Genomic DNA, 20460 nt, shown 5'->3' with positions numbered 1-20460 from the left:
GGCTTATGTACAAAGTGAACTATGACTTTAAAAATAAATTTCAAAAATTGCTATAATGCTAAAAATTCAAAAATTGCTAAAACTGACATCACTGAATCAGTAAGTAGTTGCATAAAGCTTATTATTCTCACAATGACAACCAAAGAACAAGTAAACATGTTTTACAAAAACATTTCATTGACTCAGAGATTTACACAGCATTAAAAATTCCTGCCATTGAGTATTGATTTAACTATGTTAAAAATAGAAAGTACTACTTTTAAGGAAGGTAAAATGATTGAATATCTTTTGTTATATTAGGTGTTGAAAATTAATTAAGAATACTTCTAATAGCATGATACTACTGAGTCTTTTTAAAATGTAAAGTAGACTTCTGCTTCTAAGAACACAGAATAGATACACTTTTTCCTATTCCTCCTAATAAATACAACTAAAAACCCTAGATAGTAAAAAGAAGGCATTCATAGGTAGACTCAAGCTTGGAGAGAAAAAGGCAGGCTGGCTAGGGACCTTGGAACCCAAGAAACAACCCAGCACTGAGTTTTCTAGGTGTTCTTTTTTGCCTCATATATCTCAGACATGGTGCAGAAAAACAGTAACCTGGAAACAACAAATGGCACAGTCAAAAGAACCTTAACAAAATTTTCTCCTTCTAGCAAAAGGACTAGGAAAAAGACTGTGTAGCTTTAGGAGAGAAAAGTTTTAGACAATAACTGCTTGATTCTCACCAAGCTAAAGAAAAAACTGTGGTTCCAACCCACCGTGGTCAGCAAAGACTTAGTGAGACTTCCATGATTGGCAGGTTGTCTCTGGACATCGCAACCTCAACCTTCTCTACCAAGATGGTCCGAGAAGGCCAAGGAGGGAGTCAGACCTGAGGGTTGATCAGTTAGTAACAAGTCCTGTTCCATCTGTGGTGTCAATGGAGACAGCATGGGGAACCCGAACTTCCAGCCCCAGCTGGCAGTAAGGAGGCCACAGATTATGCATATTGATGTAAAATATAAAATGATAAAAATTTTACAAAAAGGGCCATCAGAGAAATTCATTGGGACCTCAGAGTAGGCAAAGGTTTTCTAGACTTAGCACCAAAAGCATGATCGATAAAATAAGGAAGTATAAACTGTATTTCATGAAAATTAAAAACTTCTGCTCTGAGAGGTGCTCTGTTGAGGAGAAAAGACAAGCTAAACACTGGGAGAAAAATATTTGTAAACTACATGTCTGAACAAAACTAACAAAAAACAATCCAATTAGAAAAATGGCAAAAGATATTTCACAGAAGTCAGGCAGGTGTCAAATATCCAATAGAGGACATGTCCAAAAGTATTTGTTGTTAAGGATATGTGAATTAAAATTAAAATAAAATATCAGTACACATCTACCAGAATGTATAAAATTACAAAAACAGGGACAAAACTAAATGCTGGCAATGATACGGAGAAACTAGATCACTCATGCCTTCTGGGTGGAAATGTTAAATGGTGCAGTCACTCTGAATAAGAGCACAGAACCAAGGAAGTGAAAGACTTATATGTGGAGAACTACAAAACACTGACTAAGGAAATTAAAGATGATTTAAAGAAATGGAAAGATATCCCATGCTCTTGGATTAGAAGAGTTAATATTATTAAAATAGCCATACTACCCAAAGCAATCTACAGATTTAATGCAATCCCTATCAAATTATCCAGGACATTTTTCACAGAACTAGAACCAATAATCCTAAGATTTATATGGAATCACAAAAGACCAAGAATTGCCAAAGCAAAAACAGACATATGGACCAATGGAACAGAAGAGAGAGTCCAGAAATAAACCCACAAACTTTTGGCCAATTAATCTTTGACAAAGGAGGCAAGAACTTATGATGGAATAAAGACAGTCTCCTCAGCAAACGGTGTTGGGAAAACTGGACAGCTGCATGTAAATCAATGAAGTTAGAATACTCCCTCACACTATACACAAAAATAAACTCAAAATTGCTTAAAGACTTAAACATAAAACAAGACACTATAAGCCTCTTAGAAGAAAACATAGGAAAAACATTATCCAACATAAATCTCAGCAATGTTCTCTTAGGGCAATCTATATAAGCAATAAAAATAAAAGCAAAAATAAACAAATGGGACCTAATTAAACTTATAATCTTTTGCACAGCAAAGAAAACCATAAGCAAAACAAAAAGACAACCTACAGAATGGAAAAAAAAAATATTTGCAAAAGATGAGACTGACAAGGGCTTAATTTCCAGAATATATAAACAGCTCATACAACTTAACAACAACAACAGCAAAAAAACCAAACAACCCAATCCAAACATGGGCAGAAGACATAAACAAGCAATTCTCCAATGAAGACATATAAATGGCCAATAGGTACATGAAAAAATGCTTAATATCACTAATTATCAGGGAAATGTAAATCAAAACTATAACAAGGTATCACCTCACACCAGTCAGAATGGCCATCATTAAAAAGTCCAGAAACAATAAATTTTGGAGAGGGTGTGGAGAAAAGGAAACCCTCCTACACTGTTGATGGGAATGTAGTTTGGTATAGCCGTTACAGAAAACAGTATGGATAGTCCTCAAAAGACTAAAAGCAGACTTACCAAATGATCCAGCAATCCCGCTCCTGGGCATATATCCAGAGGGAACTCTAATTTAAAAAGTCACATGCACCCAATGTTTATAGCAGCACTATTTACAATAGCCAAGACATGGAAACAACCTAAATATCCACTGACAGATGATTGGATAAAGAAGTTGTGGTATATATACACGATGGAATACTATTCAGCCATGAAAATAATAAAATAATGCCAATGACCACTGTAGATCCCCAGGGAATAATGATTAATGGAAAAAGTGAATCTCAAAAGATTACATACAGTAGGATTCAATTTAAATAGCTATTTTGAGAAGACAAAATTACAGAGTGAAAAATAAATTGGTGATTGACAGGGTTTAAGAATTTAGAAGGGGAGTTCTAGTTCCAGATAGCAACCTAGGAGGATCCCAAACTCACCTCCTCCTGCAGTCACACTGAATCTGCAGCTACATATGGAACACCTTCCTCTGAAAACCTGACTGAGTGCCTCCAATGTATCAGGTGAAGGAGAGAAGCCCACATCAAAGCAGGTAGGAGAGCTGGGACACAATCTGGTCATTAACTGCACTCCTTGTGTAGAGACCCACAATCGGGAGGAAACTCAAAACCCAGAGCTCTCCCCCAAGAGTGAAGGGTTTGATTCCCACATTGGGCACCCCAACTTTTAAGATCTGAATCATGATCCCTGGAGATGAACCCTGAAAACATTTAGGTTTGAAAACCAACATGGCTGACACCCATGAGACACATAAGATTATATGCAACTAAGAAAGAGCTCTTAAAGGGCTCAAGCAGGGACTCGCCCATCCCAGGGCTCAGCACAGAGGCAGCAGATAGAGAGGTGACCATTCTTTATTTGAAGGGAGTTCATTTGCTGGTCTCGAAGTTTTGGACCCAGGGGCAGGCATCAGGTTTGGCTTGCATTTAGAAGCCACTGTCTCCATGCTTTCCCTCTGCCTTGTTCCAGCCTGTGGGTACCATCTATAAATTTTTTTTTAACTCTAGGCGTTTGGGGTTTTGTTTTGTTTTTCTCTTTCTTCTGGTAGGCACCATCTCTGTATCTTCCCTCTGGCTCACTCACAAGAGCACCTGCATCCTTGGAGGGGCGCTGTTACACACACCTGTTGCCCCTGTTTTTTATGTCTGATGCCCTGTGTTTGAGGTTGCCATCCAGAAGTCACTCCTTGACTACCTGGCTCTGGAGGCTTGAATGTTGTCCTGTAATTTTTAACTATTTAGCAATAGGTTAAATTAATTAAACTTGATTGTGTAGCTGGGAACAGATTATGCAGAGTTATTTACTTTTAAGCATCTATTTCTATGAATAGCGTTTCTCAACTATAAAATGCTAGGCAGACATGAACACATGGTTTTAATTCCATTTTCATCCTTTAATCAGCTGATGAAAAGCCTCCATATGGAACAGAAAAGAAATAGACATGACACAAAAGTTAATTTCAAAAATGGTTGCATTTTTATTATACCTATGGCTTCATTTAGAAATATGGAACTCACACATGAGACTTTATGAATACATTATCGACTTAATTTTTTTCTTTTAATAAACACAGAGCTGTTCATGAAAAGAAAATACATTCATTATTTTATAGAAGCCAGAAGGAAGTGACTATTACAAAGGAGTAGAGAAAGCTATCTTTCATCAGCCCCATAAAACAGGGGCCCTTCATCTTCATCTCTTGTGATAGGTTTCCCAGAATGATGAATCAATAGGAAAGTGTTCATTATTCTCCCAATTCATTTGAACCAAGCCTGTGAGTTGACTATGAAGTCAAGAAACAATTGAGTGAAATCAAATGGTCCTGTGAGCAGTAGTTTCAGTACTATTCAAAGCAGAACCTGTGGACCTATCGATCCTAAATTGAACAAACAAAAACAAGCCCCATGATAATCTCAGAAATGCACATATTAAAATTATGGTCCTTTTTAATTGTGATGTAAAATATCACAGATGGAATGGATTCAAAATTCTAATGAAGAGCCCATGTAAATACATCAAAAATTAATCTGTTAATTCTTTTGCCTATTATAAATTTCACGGGAATTTATAAAACTTGGAAGAGTGACAATGAGGAGCTGAATTTAAAAACGTCATTTGTAAGCATGTTGATAGATTGAAACATCATTTAAAGTGAGGAATCATATTTTTTTCTAAAAAAAATTTTACATCTGTGTATAATTTTTCTACTGTAGAAAAAATATCCTTCAAACAGGATGTTCTTTATTCTCTCCTTCATCTCCAATTGGCCTATTAATTACAACAGTCTACACTTTTGTATTTGGTTTCCCTAGAAATCCATGTATGAAGTCAATAGTTTCTAAGTCTGTCTGCCCATCAGTGTCCCAAACACCCAACTGTAATTTCTGAGTCAAAATCATAGAAATGGAACTTGGAAATCTGAATTCAAAATATATATATTATATATATATATGTATCCATCCATCCCCAGGTTACATAGCAAATGTGGAACTACAGAGCAAAGAGTAAATTTTCAAAAGGAGGCATTTCTGTTCATTGCTAGCCTGCCTGCGGAAAGAAGAAATGGGAGGGGAAGATGAGTATCACCAGGGCTCAGCTTCCCAGTCTCCATGGAAACTCATTTTTATATCCCTTTATGTGGTTTTATTAATTGTGTGGTAATGGAGGTTTTCTTTTTCCTGAGAACTACTCTCTTTCACTGTCTTTTCCTCAAGAATTTCTTTTAGGAAATAAAAAAGGATCATAGAAAAAAAGAGCCTGCGTACATGCGGTGAGAGCTCTGGGCACTTTGAGATGGGAGCGCTCATGAACATTCGATCCCAGCATATGGATTAGAATTTGCTAAATAGTGAATTTGTTTATTTTCCCTTACTTAAGTTGGCTGGGTATTTAGTCCTAACTGTCACTTAGTTTCATGTCCACTCCAAAGGCACCAGTACATATTAACAAGTTTTTATAGACATGCATACAGCTCTCCTTCTCTAAGGACCTGTCTCCTCCTGGGCACAGAGTTTGAGCAGTTTCAGATATTAACCATCAGTAGAAATGTCAGCTTTTGGTCTACCTTGTGTATCTCCAAAGAACCCATCCAATACCCACTTACCTCCTGACAGAGAGGCACTCGTGCACACCTCTGTAATCCTCAAACACAGAAGATCCATGCTCTCCTGCATGTCAGGCAACCTAGTCCACTCCATTTGATGGACCTCAAACCTAAAATGTCCAAATATTTTCTCAGGCTGGTGTCCTTTGCCAACCTCTCCCACCCCCAACTCAGAAAATTCTCCTCAATCTTTTTGAAACCCACGTTCACACACCCAGACACACAGTACTTATTATATCTTGTGAGGCTGATGAGTGTGGAGAATAAAAACAATTAGGTGGAAAAGGATATGTGCTCAGTTTTCCCTTGTAAATCCACAGCAGAGGGATCACACGTAGACATGGATATGTGTACAGAGCAATAGTTTCTCAATAGCGTATTCCTGTATTCCATTAAACAAATACATGCTAGTTGAATATCTTGGTACCGATCAAGGACAAGAAACCTAAGACCTAATTATCATAACCCACAGAAATGAGAGGATAACATGACAGAGCTGTAGCAAGCTATGAACCGGGCGGTTTACTGTTCTGTCAGCATCAACTCCTACCCTCACGCTCTCTCAAAGACAAATGGCACGTTTGTGTCCCCTCCCCCCTCCACCTTGGTGCCCGTTTCTGCTGCTTCTCTGTCAGCTATTAGCTTACTTCCTGCTGGGAGGAGAGGGACCACCGTTACTGTTGCAGAACATACATGTTTTGAATGGCCACACTTGAAGAACGTGTGCAGTATGGAAGGAAAACAAACCAGACAACTTTTTAGGCAATGCACTCGCCCCAGCCTCTCCTTACAGCAGTTTCCTCTTTGAGTGTGAGTGTGCTGTCCTGTGTATCTGCTCCATAACTAGCTTCATATCCCAACACAATATGTCCACCTTTCTTGCGCTCATGAAATTATAGACACCCATCAAACTTTGCCATGATGTGGTACGCGCACAGGCCACTGTTAAAGCAACAGCTATCAGGTGTCCAATGAGCACAAATACTGGTACTGACATTGATGGTGATCGAACAGATGAGACATGTCAGTTACATCAAGATTTACAAGTGATGGAAGACTCAACCCAAAATGACCTACATCAAATTGAACTTATTTATTCAAATGACTGAGATTTATTTGGGTATCTACCTTCATGTTTAGTTTATTCCAATTTATGTAGTTAGGAATTAGTTTTGCTCCATTTTTCACTCCTCATCACTGGCTTTATTCGAGGATTCAGTGGATCATTTTCTACAATGATAGGCATTGACCTTGGCCAAAAAGACAAGAAGCCTCTCTTTTAAAAGACCCAGCCAAGTGAGTCAGACAGAGAAAGACAAATATCACATGATATCACTTATATGTGGAATCTAAAGAAAAGTGATACAAATTCTACTTACAAACCAAAAACCGACTCATGGGCATAGAAAACAAACTATGGTTAGAAAGGGGAAAGGCAGGGAGAATGGGGATTAACATAAGCACACTACTGCATATAAAGTAGATAAACAAGAACCTACTGTATAGCACAGGGAACTCAATCCAATTTTTTATAATAACATACCATGGAAAAGAATGTTAAAAGAAACTATAATATGTATGTATATGTACAACTGAATCACTTTGCTGTATACCTGAAACTAACATTATAAATCAACTATACTTCAATAAAAAATAAAAATAAAAATAAAAGACCTAGCCAAAATCTAAGTAGGTCTTACTGGCATCAGGTAAGGTCAAATGTTCATTCCTGAATCCAATTTTTAGGGCCAGAGGAAATCACTTTTTTTTTTGTCTTATCAACTCCATGATCCTTGTCTATTTCTGGAGTTTGGAAGTAGAGTCAGCTCTACTTAAAACTCAAGAATTAAATTTGAAGGATGAATTGGTAGCCACAAAATAATCTGCATACTGTTTACCAGGGCAAGAGTGTTTGAGTGTTGAACAGCCATGTGAAGAGATCTAACTATTACATCTGCAGTGGCAAAAACTGGCATCCAGGCTACTACTACCCCACATCCATCCATGGCAGACATTTTTATTAATCTTGGACCCATCTCCTGCACTCACAATCTATTTCAACTTACTCTCCAGAAATAGCTTGCAGTTCATCAGAGAAAATTTATATTATACCCTTTGTTATGCCATACATGATAATATTCTTAATGACTGTGGATAAAGCCTGGAGGATGTGTTGATAACTCATTTTTAATCTTTCACCTTCAAATGTACCTAAAACCTTCTTGAGTCTACTTATATTTTTGACTTTTCCACCTCTCAGGATAATTAATTATCTTCATACCTCTATTTCTAGAGGCATAGCAAGCAGTCTGGTCTACTCTCTATTACACCTGCCTTAACATCTTCAATTTAAGATTGAATTTTCAGTTAAAGAATAGAAGCATTCAGATGTTAAAGACCCAAGTGTCAGAAAGACGTAGGCAAAAATTGGAAACAATTTTTTATCTCTGATGATATGTGACTAAACAAAGAAACAGAGCTGTACATATAAAGGAAGAAAAAATTATCTCATGTGATAGAAAAATATTTATGGATAATATTTGAATTGCTGCACAACTTGTAAAACTGCATAAAGACTTGTATTACCATGCACATCCATACAGTTTAACTTTCTGATTTTAACATGTTAAAATGTCATTCACTGCTAGTGAATGTAACAAAAAAGAAGCAGACTCAAGGACAGACAGAGCAAACTAGTGGTTACCAGAGGGCAGGTGGAAAAGCAATGTAGGAGTGGAGGAGTAGGAGGCGAAACTCCTGTGTGTGAGATAAGCTACAAGGATGTATTGTACAATCTGGGGAATACAGCCCATACCTTGTAATACCTGTACATGGAAAATAACCCTTAAAAATTGCATGAAAATAAAAGTATTTAGAATTTTTCAAAAGTTCACTAAAGACATTTTTAATAAGAAAGAATTAGACTTAGAAGAATATATTTGAAAATTGAAATGCTTCAGCTTCATTGCAACTTCAACACCTAAGAAGATAACAATGAAGAAGGAATGATGTTTCTCTCCTACCATTTAAATTATCATTATTTCACTAAACATCATATTTGCCCTAAATTGACAAAACTTGAGTTGTTAGAATACATTCCAAATAAAATGCATCAAAGAAATTCTGATATGAATAACAAAAAAAAATCATAGAATGACTCCCTTTACAAACTTCAGATTTTTTTTCAAATACAGACACACAGATATAAGAAATCCAGGTATTAAGATTCTCTCTTGGGTGCTCTGTGTGTGTGTATTTATATACACCCTCTGCATATATATGCACACATAAGATAGATAGATAGATTGATCGATCGATCAATAGATAGATGCACTGGATATACACACACATACAGAGCATGCAAGAGAGAAACCTAAGAGTTGGATTTTTTATTTCGTTCTGAAAACGACACATGAATATGGTAACAGTGTTGTAAAGGTGACAAGAATTGTTTCATGGCAACGTTTGGCATTGCAGTGCTACTAGGAACAGCTATAAATATAGTGTGAATCTCTAATAAAATGTTATGACAGTTAGTTTCTTTTCCATGTATCCTTAAACAGGAGCTTGTTAATATTATCTAATTAGTTGACTATGCTTAAGTATTTATAGGATCACGTACCTCCATAATATCACTTGTTTTTTAAAAGTACATCATTTCCAAGGTCATGACCCACTGCTATGACAGTTAGAATAGCTCGACATTCTGTGTTAGTAAATAAAGAAGACACTATTCTATTTCTGTGAGGCAACTGGCAATTATTCTTTTGAATCAATTTGGCAAAACTGGTAAATATCCAAATGACAAATATATGAAGGATCTGAATTCTATGTACAGAGGTCAGCTCTTTTCTGATGCCCTCAGACAGAATCAATAACTCTAACATCTGCATTCCTGTAACAGTTTATACAGGAATTAAATATGACACTAACTAGGTTGTTTAGCAAATATACACATTAGCATATGTTTTCACCCAATATTGGGAGTATTTTAGGGTTTAGAGACACTTTTTTCCTTTTCTGTATTCTCAGCACATTCAGCACATACTTGGTGTTCAGATGACATTTTTTAGATTTAATATGAAACAAAAAAGAAGGGTAGGTGTTTTGCATACATTTGATAATAAATAGGGTGATAAAAAATATTGCAAATTAAACTGACCATTTAAAGGCAGAGTTTATCCTCTAAATTCTAAATTTTAGTACATGACATCATGATGTTAGTTCTCCAGGCACAAAATCTTAGCGTTAGTTTTCCCTATGTCATCCTCTTCATCCATTCCCAACATGTCACTAAATTCCTTTGTACTTTGTTTTATGATATTTGTCCAATTTGGCTTTTCCAAGCTCCTGATTTTAGTTTTAGGCCCCCTGATTAAATATCAATGCTACCACATTAGCCAGGCTTCACCTAAATGTCACGTACAAATTTATGAACCCACAGCACTATTACTAAATACTTAATTGATCAACCATTTTGTATACATATATTTATTTATAAAATACAAGTGTGTGCTAATTAAGTAATAGTTAACACATTCCAAATAAAGGTAATTACTAACAGTATGAGAATAAAATGTAGATAAAGTAAATTCTGATCCTAATGAATTGAAATATGCACCTGTGGGAATGTAATGTAGTGTAAAAGACAACGGATCTAAATGATTGATTTCTTATTTTTAATTTCCCCTGGTCTCCTACACATCCAGCACTAGGTACCTTCTGAAAATACTACTTCCTGCAGGCTAGTGTCCTGAACAGAAATCTACAATGTTTAAGCTTAGAGTCCTCAAGTGGCCATTTAAGTATTTCTACACAGAGGTCCTTTTTTGCTAATCCAAGCTTATTCTTTGCTCCATACTCCTCAGCAACACACACACGTGCACACCAATTCTTCTGTGTTATTCAAATAATGCCTGTTTTTGCTATTATCTTTCTCGTGTAGTGTGCTCATTCTCTTCTCTCTCCTGTCACCTGCACCACTCCTCTTGCCTGCATCATGATGCTCACACCAGCGCTACCCCGAGCCTGCACCACGTACCCTTCTGATCCAATGTACCCATGCCCAAAGCCTAGTTTTAGAAGACCTGCTCAGTGAAGTTCTCCTCAAGTATGGTGACACAATTCAATCATGCCTTTAAAACAACAGTAGCTTAGGGATCTATTTCATCACAGAGAGATCCTTTTTTTAATTTTTTACTTATGTATAGTTGATTTACAATGTTGTGTTAGTTTCAGCTGTACAGCAAAATGATTCATTTATACAGACACACACACACACACACACACACACACATATATTCCTTTTCAGATTCTTTTCCATTATAGGTTATTAAAATATATTGAATATAGTTCCTCATGCCATACAGTAGGTCCTTATTGTTTACTTTATATATAGTAGTTTGTACCTGCAAATCCCAAACTCCTAATTAATCCCTCTCCTCCACCCTTTCCCCCTTCAATAACCACAATTTGTTTTCTATGTTTGTGCATCTATTTCTGGTTTTTAAATAAGTTTACTTGTATCTTTTTTTTCAGATTCCACATATAAATATCATATAATTGTCTTTCTCTGACAGAGCAATATAATCTTGATTCTTTTTCATGAATATATCTACCAGAGTCAAACACCCTTCTAGTATTACACACACACACACACACACACACACACACACACACACACACACACACACAATTTAACTTATAAGCATCAGAGAGTAGTGGTGTCAGAGCAGGTGTATATTCGTTATAATTAGATCCTAAACCAATAAAACTACACACAGTGGATTTTCCATAAATGCTATTATTACTGATAATAATTAACTTCATTATAACTCTAGTAGGATCTTAAACAAGCACTCACAAACTAATATAGGTATTCTCAGTAATATTTAAGGCCAGTGAAATTTCCCACTGTAGAACAAAGAAAAATAAACTGTGTATATGACCATTTGTATGCAGCCAAATTTTGGGAACATTTCAGTGCTTTATAGGGACCCCAGCCTTTCTGAAATACTCCTCAATACATTTTTTATCTGAAGGAATCCCACTATTTATTTTTGTGGTGATTTGTGGACACATAGACTTAACCAGAATCATCTTCTGAATACCAGTGACAATTATCAAAGGCCAAATCTCTCTGGTATTAAAACACAGTAATCCTATTCTGGAATTGAATGAATAATTTTATATCAAGTTGGAACAGATGGGTAAAAACAGAGCAAACAGAAGCCTCTGGCTAACAAGTACATGTAAAAAGATAAACTTTTCTGCATTTCTTCGATTTTTCTTTTTACTGAGACAATCATGCCCTTTGGCATGACATAATGGATTTTATTTTTAATAGGAGAGTTGTTGACAAATGTAATTATTAGAATGTCTGTTTTCAAAGATGTAAGAAGAAATAACTCTTTAGAAATTCCTAAAACATTTTTAAATAATTCTTTTGGAAAATCTCACCAATCTACCCAATTATGTGCCAACACATGAGAGCTTTTTCCTCCATTTGGCACTTTTGGAAGGTTTTCCAGAATCATTGCCTCTTAGCAACGCTCCTGCGCACACCTGGTCAAAATCGACATCATTCTGGTCGCTGCTCTGACGTCCGACTCCTTGAGTCACACCCCGATTTGGCCTCTTTGACTGAAACAAGCACTGGCTTCCAGCTGGAATCACAGATTTGGCCTTGTCACTGGATGTGTCATTTCTGGATTTCTTGTGTAAATCAAGCTTCTTGCAAAGAAGATGCTTGAGTCCTGGAGGATGAAGGGGACTATTATTTATTTAAAATTATGGGGGAAAAGAACCCTGTCATTTTGTGTATATTGATTCTTATGTGAATAATGCACTAAACATTCTGTGAAAATTTGCCTGGGTCATTTATTTTTCAAAAAAAATTCAGCAAGTAAGAATAGACAATATTACTGTAAAATTTTTTAAGTAAAAATGCATATACATATGATATTGCTACCATTAAATATGATTAATGTGGAAGGGAGAATGAAAGCAGTCATGGGAGTTGTTTAGAAAAACCAAGTAGATTCTGAAACCTTGGCTAACATTGAACTTGGAACTATTTTAAAAGAAAGGCAATTCTGGAAGGATTTTCATCAAACTTAGAACTTAATGCTTTGGACTGAATATATACTTTGGAATTAGATGGTTTGAGGTGAAACTCTCAGCTAAGTTATGTTTAAAGTTGGACAAAAAGTCCATTACTTACTAGGGTTTTTTTTTCTTCTTTCCTTCCTTCCTTCTTTTTTTCAACCCTCCTCTCTTTCTTTTATGCTACCCTGAGGTTGCAGCATTGAACTAATCATAATCTTTTCTGCATCAAATACGTGGCTCATGCAAAGACCTGTTTTCTTTTTCTTCTTGCCTGCCTACCTTCCTTCCTTCTTCCCTCCCCCTGTATTTCCTCTAATTATGTAATATTACACTCCTTAACCCTTCTTACCTTCATCTTCTTGATTGGTTAAAATCAAAATACTAGCATCTACCTTACTGAACTGCTATGAACAGGGCACTGGCTGAGTGAAAGTTTGCCCCCTGCCTTGTTGTGAGCTGGCTGGTGTGACAGGAACAAGGGTCAGAGCTGGGGGTTGGGTGCTGTGAAAGAGACTCCCGTCCCCCTCAGCCAGCTTTGCTGCGGGTCACTGGGTGCTCACTGAGCAAGCCCTAATAGCCTATTTAATTCTTGCCAACTCAGTTGCAAAACACTTACTTTGAAAAAGAGGAGACCTAAACAAAATCTGGACAAGGAATTTGTATTTTTTTGGCCAGCTAGACATCTGTTTCCTGTTAGGCAGTGACATCCATGATATAAAGCAGTTCCTTGATACAATTCTCTACACTATGATGAAATTCAGCCTATCATGGCATGTGTTCCTCTTATTACAACTGTATACACTATCTATGTGTATAAAGGGGAAATCATCATAAAGCTACAAAGATTATTGCACACTTTGCAATGGGGATTTATCATAGACAGAAGAACCTTTTGATTACTTCTTTGTTCTTGAAAAATAACTAAATACAGATTTTCTTCAGCTTATTTAATGTTTTGAGAAGACAAATATATTAACCTCAGAGTTTATGAGCGTGTAGGTCACAATTGAATGTGACTAGTCATTTCCATCCCGTGCCCTGGCCGCGGCTCTGCCTGCTGGTGTATGAGCATCATTACCAGGCTCTCAGAGTGCCAACAGTATGTCTCTTTCCTACTCACTGTGCCAGCAGCCGGATATGCAATCAGTGGAGCTGAGAACACAGACCCTCAGCCTTAAACCCCATGGAGATCTGCACAGGATAGGATACCCTTGCTGAGCAGAGATGCCTTTATGCCTCCTCCTATTTAACTGGTTATTTTTCACTTACTTGTATATGATTAACAATGAAATTGGAAATGTAAAACACATAGACAAGGTTTACTTGTTTATATATTCATTTAGTAATTCTTTATCAACATCTATTAATTAAGAGCTCATTTAAAAGACTTCTTGTTTAAATCTATTTGGAGTAAAATGACAAAGTGATGATACCACCTATTGCAATTTTATTTCTTTTTTGCCACCATCCTTAAAGTATCCCTTGTGTTTTCCTAATTTAATTTTAAAAATGGACTCTAAGTCTGTCTGAACAATTTTTGTCAGGAATTAATTCTGTCACTCCTTTTCCAAGCATAAACCTTACTTTCTGTACTTTTGAAAAAAAATCCCAGACAGTAGATATGATATAAATGCCCTGTATTTCCTTATTGCTATTCACTTATATTTTGCATTCCCATTTCTAATTTCTAAAAAAGACCATGTGTTTTGGAGTGTCTGTCTATTCAGCATTGTAAATGAAAGTTCTATCCAGTAAAGAAATAAATGAAGAAATAAAAAACTAAATGAGAAATTACAGGCATACCATTTGCAAAGGAAGATATGTCTATCTTTAAACACTTAAGACATGATCCTGCATTTAGAAAATCTGAAGAAGTTCACACACGTGAACACAGACGCACATGCACACACACGACTGCTAGAACAAACAAGCGAGAGTCTCAAGGTTGAAGGAAGAAATTCATGTACAAAAAATAAACTTTCATCCTAAATACAAGGAGTGAACATTTGAAAATTCAAAATCACATTTAAAATAATCAATTACTTAAGAAAAAATTTAACAAAAGGAGTACAAGCCTTCTATATTGAAAATTACAATATATGCTGAGAGAAACTGAAGATGATTTAGTTCATAGAAGCACTATATACAATAGCCAAGACATGGAAACAACCTAAATGTCCATTGACAGATGACTGGATAAAGAAGCTGTGATATATGTACACTATGGAATACTACTCAGCCATAAAAAGTGATAAAATAATGTCATCTGCAGCAACATGGATGGACCTGGAGTTCATCATTCTAAGTGAAGTAAGCCAGAAAGAGAAAGAAAAATATCATATGATATCACTTATACATGGAATATGAGACTGGACAAAACAGAAACAGACTCAGACATAGTGAACTTATCTATAGTTACCGGGGGAAAAGGGGGTGGGAAGGGATAAATCAGGAGTTCAAGAATTGATAATATTAACTACTATACATCAAATAGATTAAAAAAATTTTTTCTGTATAGCACAGAGAACTATACTCAATATCTTGTAGTAACCTATAATGAAAAAGAATATGAAAACAAATGTATGTATATATACGTATGACTAAAACATGCTGTACACCAGAAATTGACTCATTATAACTGACTATACTTCAATTAAAAATAAAAAGAAATTGAATTTAAATTAATGGAGGGATTTCTTTTTTCATGCTCTCAGAACTTTATTAGCTGGAGTTCTGGCAAAAGAGAAAACCCCTGAAACAGTCACCCACCAGGTTCAGGACGACCAGAATAGAGGAGCCTTTGCTTGGAGATGTGCTCTCCTTGAGATGAAAGCATATCTGTGATTTTTGAAAAGGGGGAGCTGACTGGCTGAATGTCTCTGAGCACAAATTCAGGGTATTTTAAAAATTGTCTGCCAGAAGAAAGGGTGGAAGACTCAGTGTTATTATGTCAACAACTCTCCTCCATTGGTCACTACGTTCAGCACAGTGTATCTCAAAACCACAGCAGGGCTTTTGTTGTCGTTGCTGTTACTGAGGTTGACAAGCTGGACCAAAGTTTACATGGTTTAAAACACCAACGTGATATTACTACTCGGCAGCTGATAATGACCAACATCTACAACATTAACAGTATCAAGTGCCGGTGAGGACATGGAGCAACAGGAACTCTCATTCATCGCTGGCGGAAATGCAAAATGATGACAGCTGCTTTGGTAGGCAGTTTGGTGGCTTCTTGCAAGACAAACCATACCCTCACCATACACTGGCACAGTCATGCTTCTTGGTGTTTACTCAAAGGAGTTGAAAATGTATGTCTACACAAATCCCTGTACACAGATGACTATAGTAGCTTTATTAATTACTGCCAAAATTTGGAAGCAACCAAGACGTTCTTTAGTTAGTTAATGCATAAACTGTGAGTACATCCAGACAACAGACCATTATTCAGCACTAAAAAGAAATGAGCTATCAGACCATGAAAAGACATGGTGGAACCTTAAACGTATATTACCAAGTGGAAGATGCTAGTCTGAAAAGACTACATAGCACATGATTCCAAACTGATGAGATTCTGGGAAAGGCAAAACTATGAAGACGATAAAAAGGTCAGAGGTTGCCAGGGGTTAACAGCACAGGGAGAGGTGAGTAGGCAGAGCACACAGGAATTCCATGGCAAGGAAACTACTCTGTATGATACAGTAACACAGATACATGTCATTATCCATTTTTCCAACCCCCCAGGATACATAACACCAAAAGTGAACCTCACTATATACTCTGGACTCCAGGTCAGAATGATGTGTCAGTGTAAGTTCATCAGTTATAACATATGTTCCTCTCTGGCGGGGGACATTGATAATGGACAGGACTATAAATGTATTGGGGCAGGACTTACATGGCGAACCTCTGTACTTTCTGGTCAGATTTATTGTGAACCTAAAACTGCTCTTAAAAAAAATCTAATAAAAACTTATATGAGAAGGCAAAGGACCTGGAATAACCAAAATACTTTTGGACCAAACAAACAAATACCACATGATTTCCAACTTACTGGCATAAAAATAATCATATAAATCAATGGAACAAAATTGAGAGTTCAGAAATAAGTCTTTATATTTAAAGTCAGCTGATTTTTAACAAAGGTGGCAATGCAAATCAGTGAGAAAGGAAGGTCTTTTCAGTAAATGGAACTGGGACAATTAAACATCTATATACAAAAAATGAACTCAGAGCATACGCAAAATATTAACTCATACTGGATCACACCACTTAATTGTAAGAGCTAAAACTATGATTTTTTAAGAAGAAAACAAAAGAGGAAATCTTTTGATGCTGGATAAGGCAGAGTCTTTAACATGATTCAAAAACATAAATCAAAAAGAAAAATAAATGACAGATCCATAAAAATTTGGACCTCGTTTTGAAAACACTTTAAATTCCCTTCAAAGGAAACACTGATAAAAATGAAAAGATAAATCAAATACCAGCAGAATATTCTCAACGAACATATTGGATAAAGAACTATACATAGATTATATAAAGAACAGTTATTACTCAATAATAAACTGACAATTCAATATAAAATAGGCAAGTACATGAAAAGATATTTCGTTGATATATTAATTGACAATAAAAACATGGACATATTCCCAACATCACTAATCATTAGAAAAAATAATAATTAAGCCACAATGAGATAACATGCCAAACCCAGTAGAATGGCTATAATCAAATGACAGGTGACACCAAGGGTCTACAAAAATGTGGTGAAACAGCAATCCTCTCACACTGCTTGGTAATGTAAATAGTACTTTCATTTGGGAAATAACTTGGGCAGTTTCTTTAAAAGCTAAACAGAAACTTACCCTAGGACATAGCAATTCCACTTAAGGAATCTACCTAAGAAAAACAGAAACCTATGTCCACACAAAGAAATTTTCATAGCAGCATTTTTTCAGTATAACTACAAGCTGAAAACAATCGAGTTGTTACTGGAGATGGGGGAAAATGTTTGTATACATAAGATGAAATGCTATTCAGTGCTATAAATGAATGAAATATTGTTACATGCTACTGAATGGGTATAAGTGAAGGATTCTACATCCAATGTACATGAAATGTCCAGTAATGGCAAATCTGTGAGAGAGATCAGATCTGTAATTGCCTGTGACTGGGGGTGGAGAAAGAAACTGTCTGTAAATGGGTACAAGGGAACTTTGGGGGGCAAAGGAAGTGTTCTAAAACTTGCTGTGGTGATGACTGCATAGCTCAGTACATTTACTAAAAATAACTAAATCATGCACTTCCAATGGGTGAATTTAGAGGCTTATAAATTATATCTCAAAAAATTTGCTAAAAATGACTGAAAGACTCAAACAAAAACAAATACAAATGAATAAAACAAATGGTACCATAAACATGAATTTTAAAAAATAGCATCATAGGAAAATATTTAAAACATGTGAGAAAACAATGGTATCCCTAAAATGTAAAGTCTACAAAACTTGTGATAGCCAAAATATAAATCATGTGCAGAGGTAATAGCAAAACAGAGTCATCCTTGAACTCCAAGGGGGTAGCAACCTTTCACACTGTTTTCTGCTTTCACCATCCCCTCCTCTCCGTTTCTCTGCCAGGAAACCCAATGGGACCTGAAGTTACCCAGCTACGTTTGTGAAATTCTCTTATGCATCAGACCTCATTCTAGATACTTTAGAGCAGAATATAAAGAGGCCATACCCTGAAATGTTTATATTCATGTTTCATTTATTGTGAACAGAGACAATAAATAGATGAATAAAGAAAACAATGTGAAGCATTAACTAATGCTGTGGACATGAAGTAGAACGATATTATGCAGAATCACTGGATGGAAGGTCATGAGAGACCTCGGTGGGGGTGCTGTTAGAAGTGAGGGACGGCTTTAAAAGAGGAGGGACAAGACTTCCAAACACAAGAAAAGCGAATGCACAGTTCCTTCAGAAAGGGCCGAGTTTGGTGTGTATCAAGTGTCTCAGGTTAGCGAGTAGGGGAGAGAATGAAAGGGAATGATTAGGGGCTGGCAAATCAAGGGCAGCACGTGCTTTGTAGATAATGAGACCGTGAAACAGCTTTTATTCTGTTCTCTCTTAGGAAGCTAAAGAAAATTATCAAAACATTGATGGACTTTTTCACTCCATAATTGCTTCCTTCCTTTCTTTATTAATGGAGATGCCATTATTTAAAGTAATATCAGGAAAAAATTTTTAAGGTTCTGTCTAGCTCCTTGTCATCAGTAAGTATTGAGTGGGAGAAATTTAGGGTTTTGGATGTTGGTTTTGTTGTGCAAGATATATAAATATAAATAAAATATAAATATGTAGGAAAATATATATTATATATATGTATTTAATATATATATTCATGATTTATATGCAAGATTAATACACACATGCACAAGATAGATAGATAGATAGATAGATAGATAGATAGATAGATAGATAGATAACCTCACACATACAGAGGATAGTCCTTTTTATAGAAGGAAATACAGCTTCTGGATCAGATCATATAAGACTCTTGACAAACCAATCTTCATTTACTTTTTAGCTCACAGTTCCCCTATCTGCTCCTGGCACTTCATATGAAAGTAATAATGGATTTAAATTAATTTCTATTATGCACACACTCCTCTATTAGGGACCTGTGTGGGCTTTTATCTTCCTATGCTGTGCTAAGCAGACTGGACCTCCCACCTCTGCTGCTTCCAGCACACTTAGCCATCCTCTACAATTCAACTCAGACATTGCCTCCTACAAGGTGCTTCCCTCCACATCCTCACCAAGGCAAACACTCCTCTCGGAGCTCCTGAGATGCCGTGCAGAGTTCTCCATCACTATACTTTCCACATCAAATGCTTCTGGTTATCATTGGTTATCATTCCGTCTTAAAAAGGGCAACTGGCTTGCATTTCCAGTCCCAGCCCTGATTCCTGGCACAAAGGAGCTGCCTCCTTAACGTTCGAAAGAAGAGCAAGTGAATGAATGAGAAAGTGAATAAATGATTCCAGAGTATGTTTAGATCAATAGGCAGTGAGAAATCACATTTCTGTACGGTGGGAGGAAAGTGATTTGCAGTCTCAAGTAGAAACCAAAATGTATACTCTTATTTGAGCTCAGTTCCCAAGACAGACATTTACATTTCCTGCTGTGAAGGTAAGAAATTTAGCAAACGGACCCTGATGGAGAATTTTGTGCTGTGACAACACACCCTAACTTATTTACAGTTTTTTTTCTTTCTCACTTATTTGCTAGATTTATTTCCTATGAGTGTACTGACAATAAACACAAATATCTTTGGAGACTCAAGAATTTGCAGGTTTTTTCTCTCCTGTTAAGTCCAGCAAAACGAACTAATACAAGTATCAGTCAAGAGGAAAAATGTATCTGTTATTACCAACTATTTTATTTAATATAGCCTCTTATACCCAAGACCACTAACACTCAATGATTAAGAGAAAAAAGAAGCAAAATGAAATAATAAAAGAAAAAACAAACCCTGATATAATATTTCCTAATTGGAATCTCAAGCTATTAAATCAGATTTTCTGGGAAATCTTTAATAATACAATTAAAAATATCAGTAAAATTGTAAATAA

Source organism: Camelus bactrianus, chromosome 4, assembly GCF_048773025.1.
Source record: "Camelus bactrianus isolate YW-2024 breed Bactrian camel chromosome 4, ASM4877302v1, whole genome shotgun sequence".
Lineage (NCBI taxonomy): Eukaryota > Metazoa > Chordata > Mammalia > Artiodactyla > Camelidae > Camelus > Camelus bactrianus.
This window is presented reverse-complemented; position numbering follows the sequence as displayed.